General features: G+C 49.5%; 1 long non-coding RNA gene across 4 annotated transcripts; it reads right to left on the bottom strand.

Annotated features, from left to right (window-relative positions):
• Positions 1–13: 13 nt before the first annotated feature.
• LOC128087613 (uncharacterized) lies at positions 14–8,523 on the bottom strand. 4 transcript variants are annotated; one of them, XR_008209909.1, is made up of 7 exons: positions 6,858–8,523; positions 6,564–6,639; positions 6,292–6,393; positions 4,461–4,592; positions 4,005–4,149; positions 2,536–2,681; positions 14–1,499 (listed from the first exon to the last, which is right to left on the bottom strand). It is a non-coding gene; the product is annotated as an uncharacterized LOC128087613 (long non-coding RNA). The 4 variants fall into 4 exon arrangements; XR_008209907.1 differs by having other exon boundaries at positions 4,005–4,592; XR_008209910.1 differs by lacking the exon at positions 4,005–4,149.
• Positions 8,524–9,122: the final 599 nt, after the last annotated feature.

Raw genomic sequence — 9,122 nt, 5'->3', positions numbered from 1 at the left:
CCAACGGCCTTGGTTACGGGGTTGGGTTAGCCCTGCCTAGGAACAAACAAAGCAAGGCTAGCCCAACCCCGTAACCAAGGCAAAGCTAAAGCCAATTTGGCTTACATTAATTGGATGTAAAACTAAAGCCAATTTGGTTGAAGCCAATTGAATGTAAAACTAAAGCCAATTTGGTTGAAGCCAATTGAATGCAAGGCTAAAGCCAATTTGGTTGAAGCCAATTGAATGCAAGGCCAAAGCCAATTTGGTTGATGCAAAATGATTGCAAGGCTAAAGCCAATTCGGTTGAGATAAATTGAACGCAGATGCTGAAATCAGCACAACTCTCAAAATGGCCGCAATGGGGCGCGAGTCTCAGACTGGCCGGAAGGAACAAAATCGCCTCCAACGGCCCTTGGTTACGGGGTTGGGTTAGCCCTGCCTAGGAGCAAACAAAGCAAGGCTAGCCCAACCCCGTAACCAAGGCAAAGCTAAAGCCAATTTGGCTTACATTAATTGAATGTAAAGCTAAAGCCAATTTGGTTGAAGCCAATTGAATGTAAAGCTAAAGCCAATTTGGTTGAAGTCAATTGAATGCAAGGCTAAAGCCAATTTGGTTCAAGTCAATTGCATGTAAAACTAAAGCCAATTTGGTTTACATTGATTGAATGTAAAGCTAAAGCCAATTTGGTTGAAGTCAATTGAATGCAAGGCCAAAGCCAATTTGGTTGATGCAAAATGATTGCAAGGCTAAAGCCAATTTGGTTGAGATAAATTGAACGCAGATGCTGAAATCAGCACAACTCTCAAAATGGCCGCAATGGGGCGCGAGTCTCAGACTGGCCGGAAGGAACAAAATCGCCTCCAACGGCCCTTGGTTACGGGGTTGGGTTAGCCCTGCCTAGGAGCAAACAAAGCAAGGCTAGCCCAACCCCGTAACCAAGGCAAAGCTAAAGCCAATTTGGCTTACATTAATTGGATGTAAAACTAAAGCCAATTTGGTTGAAGCCAATTGAATGTAAAACTAAAGCCAATTTGGTTGAAGCCAATTGAATGTAAAACTAAAGCCAATTTGGTTTACATTAATTGTATGTCAAGCTAAAGCCAATTTGGTTGAAGTCAATTGAATGGACATGCTGAAATCAGCACAACTCTCAAAATGGCCACAAAGGGGCACGAGTCTGAAAATGGCCTGGAGGGAACTCAGATGGCATCAGAAGGAAGCGTTGATTGGCCTGGGAGCAGAAGGGTCCTCAGGAAGGGTGCGGGTGGGTTGGATCGCTGGGCTGAGGCCCATGGGATGAACTGCAATGAGACCGAGCGCCGCATCCCACACGCTGCCTGCGATGACCTTGGTAGGGGCTTGTGGCAGAGTGACGGGAAGATCATGGAAAGGGAACGGAGCGGGGATTCGGGTAACGGTTGACCGAACCGAGCTGGCGGTGAGTGTGGGAGGCCTGGAAAGCCAATGGCGTCGCAGGGGGGAAGTCATCGACTGGAAGCGTCGAAGGCATCTTCACCTGTAATACAGAGACACGCTTTAGAAGGAGGAACGCCGAGACCCAAACTGTGCTCACCGTCAGCCCACCCCCACAAAACGTGGAAGCCAAACACCGCTCAAAGAAAAGGCTTCAGAGTAAGGTTAGGAGTATTTAACAGGAAAGGTGTTAGGGTTAGGTACATCAGGATTAGGGTTAGAGTGACCGTTAGGGAAGGCCAAGGCAAAGGCAGGAGCAAAAGGCAAGGAGAACAGCCGAGGGAACGCCAAAACGGAGGGTAAAGGGATGGGAAAGACATGGAGAACGCCAAAGGTCGCGTCAGAGGTCAGGCCCAAGGAGAAGGCCGCAGAGAACGCCAGAATGGAGACCAAAGAGATCGACGCAGAAGGCCAAAATGGAGGACGAGGTCCGTGAGAACGCTGCAGGGAAGGCCGATGCAGAAGGTCAAGGGCAATGGCCAAAGAGAATGCGGCACAAAAGGCCAAAACCAAAGGCAAAGAGAATGCTGTAGGAGAAGACAAAACAAGAGGCCAAAGGGAATGGGCAAAGAAGGCCAGGAGCAATGGCCAAAAAGAACATGGAAGGGAACGCCAAAATAGAAGCCAAAGAGAACGCCGCAGGGAACGCCAGAACAGGAGGCCAAAGGGAATGGGGCAAAGAAGGCCGAGGGCAACGGCCAAAGAGAACGCAGCCACAAACGCCAGAACTGAAGGCCAAAATAATGCTGTAGGGAACGCCAGAACGGGAGGGAAAGTGAACGTGGCAAAGAAGGCCAAGGACAAAGGCCAAGGGAATGTGGCACAGATGGCCAAAGCCGAAGGCCAAAGAAAACGCAGTGAAGGTGGCCAAGGGCAAACGGCCAAGAGAATGCCACAGGGAACGCCAAAACAGGAGGGCAAGAGAACACAGTAGGGAAAGGCTGGAGGCGAGGAGAACACAGAAAGAAAAGGACAGGCAGCATCCAGGGCACCGTGAAGTGCAGAAATGAGCTCTGTGAACCCTACCTTGTGCCTCGCTAAGTAATGAGTAAACACCGGTGGGTGAGCATCGCCCTTACCTGCTGGGCAGACAATTACCGGCCAGCAAAGCGGGGTTCCGGGCATCCCAGGAAATGCAGATTCCGGTTCCTTGCTGCTGCCTGAAGAGCCGTGCATCTCCGTGCTGTCCTTACAGCGCTCAGGAGCAACGCAACTCTGCTGCCACCTGTGGGACACAACGCAGTAATGAAGGCACTGCCCCACATGTGTGGGGCTGCACCCTGAGCACAATGCTGTAATGATGATACAAGGGTTGTAATTAATTATAATTAACGTTAGGGATAGAATTAATGGTATTGATAGGGTTGAAGTTACAGATGGTCTAACATCAGTATTCTGCACTACAATTAGGGTTATTTGACAAAACATGGGGCATTATTTTTACAGCAGCATTCAGGGTGAGAGATTTTCAACACTGGGTTAAGGGTTTGGTCTACAGATACGCTGCAGGTTAACAAAGTTATCGTTAGAACTCCCATTCAGCTGTGGGTTCAGGTTAATGTTAATGTTAATGTATCCTCCCAGCTAATCCCAGAGTGCCAAAGGCAAAGGGAAACAAAACTCCCATGGAAAGCCAAGGTAAATGCAAAGCAAACAGCCAAGCTAAGGCAAGGGCAAAAGCAAAGAGAGCACCAATGGAAAGCCAAGGGGAGGGCAAGGAGAACGCAACAAGAAAGGCCAAGGGCAAAGGCCAAGAGAACGCAGCACAAAATGCCGAAACAAAAGGCCGAGGGAACACGGCATGGAATGCCCAGGAAAGGGCTAAGAAAACATGGCAGGAAGTGCCAAAATAGGAGGCAAGAGAATGCTGCCGGGAACGCCAAAATCAAATGCTGAAGAGAAAGTGGCTACAGAAAGCCAAGGGCAATTGCCAAGAGAACATAGCATGGGACACAATAACAGGGGGGCAAGGGAATGCCCAGAGAAGGGCAAGGGCCAAGAGAACGTGGAAGGAAATGCCAAGGATGATGGCCAAGAGAACACGGCAAGAAACGCCAAAACAGGAGGGCAGGAGAACGCAGCAGGGAACGCCAAAACTGAATGCTGAAGTGAATATGGCAAAGAAAGCCAAGGGCAACGGCCAAGAGAACCCAGCATGGAACACAAAAACAGGAGGACAAGAGGATGCCCAACCAATGGCAACAGATAAGAGAACATGGAAGGAAATGCCAGAACAGGAGGGCGAGAGAACGCGGCACGGAACGCCAAAACTGAATGCTGAAGTGAATGCGGCAAAGAAAGGCAAGGGCAGCGGCCAGGAGAACATGGCGTGGAACACAAAAACAGGAGGGCAAGAGAATGGAGTAGGGAACAGCAAGGGCAAAGGGAATGAAAACGCTGCAGTGAAAGGCCGGAGACAAGGAGAACACAGAAAGAAAAGGACAGGCAGCATCCAGGGCACCACGAAGTGCAATGAAGAGCTGTGGGAGCACCGTGCTGTGCCATGCTAGGGAATGGGTAAACACTGGTGGGTGTGCATTGCCCTTACCTGCTGGGCAGACAATTACCAGCCAGCAAAGCGGGGTTCCGGGCATTCCAGGAAATGCAGATTCCGGTTCCTTGCTGCTCCCATAAGAGCCACGCATCTCCATGCGGTCGTTACGGCACTCGGGAGCGCCGCAGCCTGCTGCCACCTGTGGGACACAACGCAGTAATGAAGGCACTGCCCTGCAGATGTGCCTCTTTCACAAACCTGCACTCCTTTCTCTGATCAACGTGGCTGCGCTCTGCGCACGATGCTGCTTACCAGCAGCACTGAGCTGGGAACAACAGACAAGGAGAAGGCTCAGGTACCCAACAACATCCATTTTCCATCTTCTCTGATAACTGCTCATTATACACTGCCCTCACCTTTGGTTTGGTAGGTGGGGATTGAGGAAGCAATGCCGGTCCCACAGACCCCTCCCTATCCCACACTGTGATGTGAGATCAGGTTCTGGACCACCTGAGGACCCGAACATCCAGGAGTCTTTGGGTCCTGATGAGACGAGTCCCAGAGCTCTGAGGGAATTCAGTGCTGCAGTCATCGAGCCACTCTCAGTGGTATTTGAGAAGTCGAGGCAGTCAGGTGAAGTCCCTGGTGAGCAGAAAAAAGGTGACAGCACAGCAGTTACTGCAGATATAAAGTGTGACCCTGGGAACTGCCAACATGTCAGTCTCACCTCTGTGCTGCAAAAAGTCATGGAGCAGATCCTCCTGGAAGGGACTCTGAGGCACATTCCAGTGCGTCACCACCCTCTGTGTGAAAAGCTTCCTCCTAATAACCAACCTAAACCTCCCCTGTCTCAGATTAAAACCATTCCCCCTTGTCCTATCACAATCCACCCTTGTAAACAGCCGTTCCCCTTCCTGCTGTTCCCCCCTTCAAGTACTGGAAAGCTGGAACAAGGTCTCCCCCAAGCCTCCTCTTCTCCAGGCTGAACAAGCCCACTTCTCTCAACCTTTCCTTGTAGGAGAGCTGCTCCAACCATCTGCTCATCTCAGTGCCTCCTCTGGACCCGCTCCGTGAGCTCCACGTCCTTCCTGTGCTGGGGGCCCCAGGCCTGGATGCAGCGCTGCAGATGAAGCCTCACAAGAGCCGAGCAGATGGGGACGATCACCTCCCTCTCCCTGCTGGCCGCTCCTCTTTTAATGCAGCCCAGAACACAGCTGGCCTTCCAGGCTGCAAGCCCGCTCTGCTGGCTGACGTCCAGCTTCTCACCCACCAGGATCTGCAAATCCTTCTCTGTGGGGCTGCTCTCAAGGTGTTCATTGCTGAGTTTGCACAAACATCTGGGATTGCCCCTTCATCAGCGACATTGACAGTGGGGTGGAGTGCACCCTAATGACACCGAGCTGTGGGGTGCGGTGACACACCAGAGGGACGGGATGCCATCCAAAGGGACCTCAACAGGCTGAGTAGTGGCACTCAGCAACGCGCCTTCCAGCCCAGAAAGCCAACCGTATGCTGGGCTCCATCCAAAGATGTGCGGTCAGCAGGCGAAGGGAGGCGGTCCTGCCCCTCTGCTCTGTGCTGGGAGGCCTCACCTGGAGGTGCTGTGTGTGGATGTGGATGCCTGCAGTGCAGGACAGACGTGGAGCTGTTGGAGCACATCCAGAGAATGGCCACAGATACGAACCGAGGGATGGAACGCCTTTCCTATAAAGACAGAGAGCTGGAGCTGTTCAGCCTGCAGAAGTGAAGGCTACGAGGTGATCTGGTAACAGCCTTTCAACACCTGAAGGGAAGAACAAGGAAAGATTTAGCCTAGATATGAAGAAAATCTTGTACAGTGATGGTGGTGACACAGCAGAACAGATTACCCAGACATGATGGATGCCCTGTCCCTTCCAAGGTGAGGAATTGGGGTTTGGGTGTCGTACAGATTAGGAAACTGACAGCATCTCCAGACAATTAGGATGGAGATATCTGGGGTGATGCTGAGTACAGCGGTCCAGAAGAGGACAAACCTTGGCTTCCTATAAAGATGAAGACTTACTACACCTAAGGGTGCACAGAATGCCCTTAAACAACTCTGCACGGTTGGAAGCAGTGCATAACAGCCCTGAAATAAAGGAAGAAGAAGTTACTCCATTCCAAAGATGAACACTCAGCCCACGCTGCCAGGGAAGCAGTCTCCAGGTAGAGATGCTGCCCTTATGGCTTCCACCCCTTAAATGTGGTCAGGATACTAAATTATAATCATAAAAAAAGAAAAGAAAAAATGGAGATTGCAGCCTGAAATAAAGAAAAAACAAAGAAACCACTTACACCCCTCTCGAAGGCCAAAACTCACCCATGCTCCACAGGAGACAGCCTCCAGAGATCAACGCTGCCCTTACATCTGCCAGCACTCAAATGTGGTCAGGATGCCCCAAAAACAGGAAAGATCACAGCCCTAAAACAAGAAGGAATCACTCATCCTTTCTCAAGGACCAGCCCTCACCCCACGCTCCCAAAGAGACAGTCTCTAAAGACAGATACCACCTTAAAGGCTGCCAGCCCTTAAGTGGGGTCAGGATCCTCCAAAAACAAGATATTGCAACCCTGGAATAAAGACTCACTCACCCAGTTTCAAGGGTTCACCCCGCATTCTAAAGGAAGCAGTCTCCAGGTGCAGTCGCTGCTCCTTCTGCTGACAGACCTTAAATGTGGTCAGGAGCCCCCCAGAAAGTGAAATCACAATCCAGCAGTAAAGAAGAAGTCAATGACCCCATTCCAAAAAAGAACACTCAGCCCACACCCCAAAGGAAGCAGTCTCCATGGAGAAATGCCGCCCTTACAGCTTCCAGCCCTTAAAAGTGGTCAGGATCCCCAAAAAGGGAAAGACCAGAGCCCTGCAATAAAGCATCAATCACTCACCCCATTCCAAAGGGCAGAACTTGCTCCCAATGCTCCCAAGGAGGCAGTTCCCAAGCAGAATGCTGCCCTGGCTGTTCCCAGCCCTTAAATATGGGCAGGGAGGGGGTGGAGCCAAACTCAGCCCTATCCGGTCCCACAGGCAAATTGCTTCCACCTGTGCTGGCAGGGCTGGCCACACCCCTCACCAGGTGCTCAATCACTGCTTCAGGCTGTAAACAACAACAAGAAAAAAAACTAATTACAAGCAGGTGATTGGATCTGCCTGTCCGGCAAGGGGAGTTTGATCAAAGGATGAGCAACAATGGCATGCATATTTTGATTCAAGTCTGTCCTCAAAGGTATTTCGTAAAATTTCTAATAGATAGGGGAGCACAAATTTCAGTACTGATACAGCACAGAGATTTCCGTACTGATACAGAAGATGCTGAAAAGCTGTGTGTGCAGCCTGGATGGCAGAGTTGAGATCACCGGTGTGATCAGAGTGAGCGCTGTTTGCCAAACTGGTGGGGACAGCTTGTGGCTCTGCAGTGAGAAACGTGTCGCCTACTTTCTTTGCAATAAAAGCCCATCGTGAAAACAATTCAGGATTTGACATCCTCAGTGTGTGAACCTGGCACCTGCCTGTATGGCAGCTGACATAGGGATGACACTCGGGTGATACTGGGGAGTGACGCTGGGGGATGGTGTTGGATTATTACTGCAGGGTGACATCAGGGAGTGACATTGCAGTGGCATAGTTGGGGTGACACTGGGGTAACACTGGGCTGACCCTGGGATGATGTGGGGGGGTGATGCTGGGGGGTGATGTTGTAGCATCATGGGGGGGACATCAGGGAGTGATGTTGGAGTGATACTATTGGGGGGGGTGTAGTGGAAACCCTAAATCGTGGCTTGAAACAATGATTGAGAAGGGACAAACCATAGAAGCTCAGGTGCATGAAACGCACCTGAGTGATGGAAGGGGGTGGAGCCTGGCTCCACCCCCTCCCAGGTCTCATTTAAGCATTGGCATCACAAGTGAGGGGCTTTGGCTAGAGGTCTGTGCTTGCATGAGGTCTTCCAAAGGTGAGCAGGTTTTTGTTCTGTTTCTGTGTTTACGGTTGCTGTGTTTGAGCACATTCTCACTTACTACAGCCTGGGACTTTGCTTCTCTGCTATTGTTGTTGCATTTTTCCATCATGCTGCAGCATTACAGTAGGTAATTAATGGTAAGGGTGATGTTGGGGGGTTTTTGTGGGGTAATGTTGTTAGAGTGAAGCTGGGAGGTTACATTGGAATGAGACTAGAATGATGTCGGGGTTTCACTCAAGGATGGCATCAGGGAGTGACGTTGGGCTGACACTGGTGGGGGTGCACTGGTGTGACACTGGAGTGATGCTGGGTCGATGTAGTGCAGTCATGCTGTAGGCTGATGTTGAGGGATGAGATAAAGGAGCGATGTTGTTGGGGGGGGGGGGATGTTATTGGGGAGATGCTGGGAGGCGATACTCTATGATGAGTCAGTGATGTTGGCGGGTGATGTTGGGGTATCATTAGGGCAGGTATCAGAGAGTGACGCTGGATTAATGCTGATGGAGTGACACAGGGGTGATGGGGATGAAACTGTTGAGTTGACACTGGAGAGATGTTGGAAAATCACTTGGGGTGGACATAAGAGAGCGTCATTGGGATGATGGTGGAGATGTTGGGATGATGCTGAAATGCCTGTTTTTAACCTTAAATATCGCTTAGAAATCCCTGTTTTTAACCTAAAATATTGCTTATTTTCCTAGAAATCTCCGTTTTTCCCCTTAAATACTGTTTATTTTAATAGAAATCCCTGTTTTTCCCCTTAAAAATTGCTTATTTTCGTAGAAATCCCTGTTTTTAACCTTAAACATCGCTTATTTTCCTAGAAATCCCTGTTTTTAACCCAAAAATATTGCTTATCTTCCATGAAATGCCTGTGTTTCCACTTAAATATCGCTTATTTTCGTAGAAATCCCTGATTTATCCCTTAAGTATCGCTTATTTTCCTAGAAATCCCTGTTTTTCCCCTAAAATATTGCTTATTTTCCTAGAAATCCCTGTTTTTCCCCTTAAATATCGCTTATTTTCCTAGAAATCCCTGTTTTTAACCCTTAAATATCGCTTATTTTCCTAGAAATCCCTGTTTTTAACCCTTAAGTATTGCTTATTTTCCTAGAAATCCCTGTTTTTTACCTTAAAATATAGATGATTTTCATAGAAATCCCATTTTTCCACATTAAATATCGCTTATTTACG

This window comes from Tympanuchus pallidicinctus, unplaced genomic scaffold (genome assembly GCF_026119805.1).
Source record: "Tympanuchus pallidicinctus isolate F22 unplaced genomic scaffold, pur_lepc_1.0 scaffold30, whole genome shotgun sequence".
Classification (NCBI taxonomy): Eukaryota; Metazoa; Chordata; class Aves; order Galliformes; family Phasianidae; genus Tympanuchus; species Tympanuchus pallidicinctus.
This window is presented reverse-complemented; position numbering and strand designations above follow the sequence as displayed.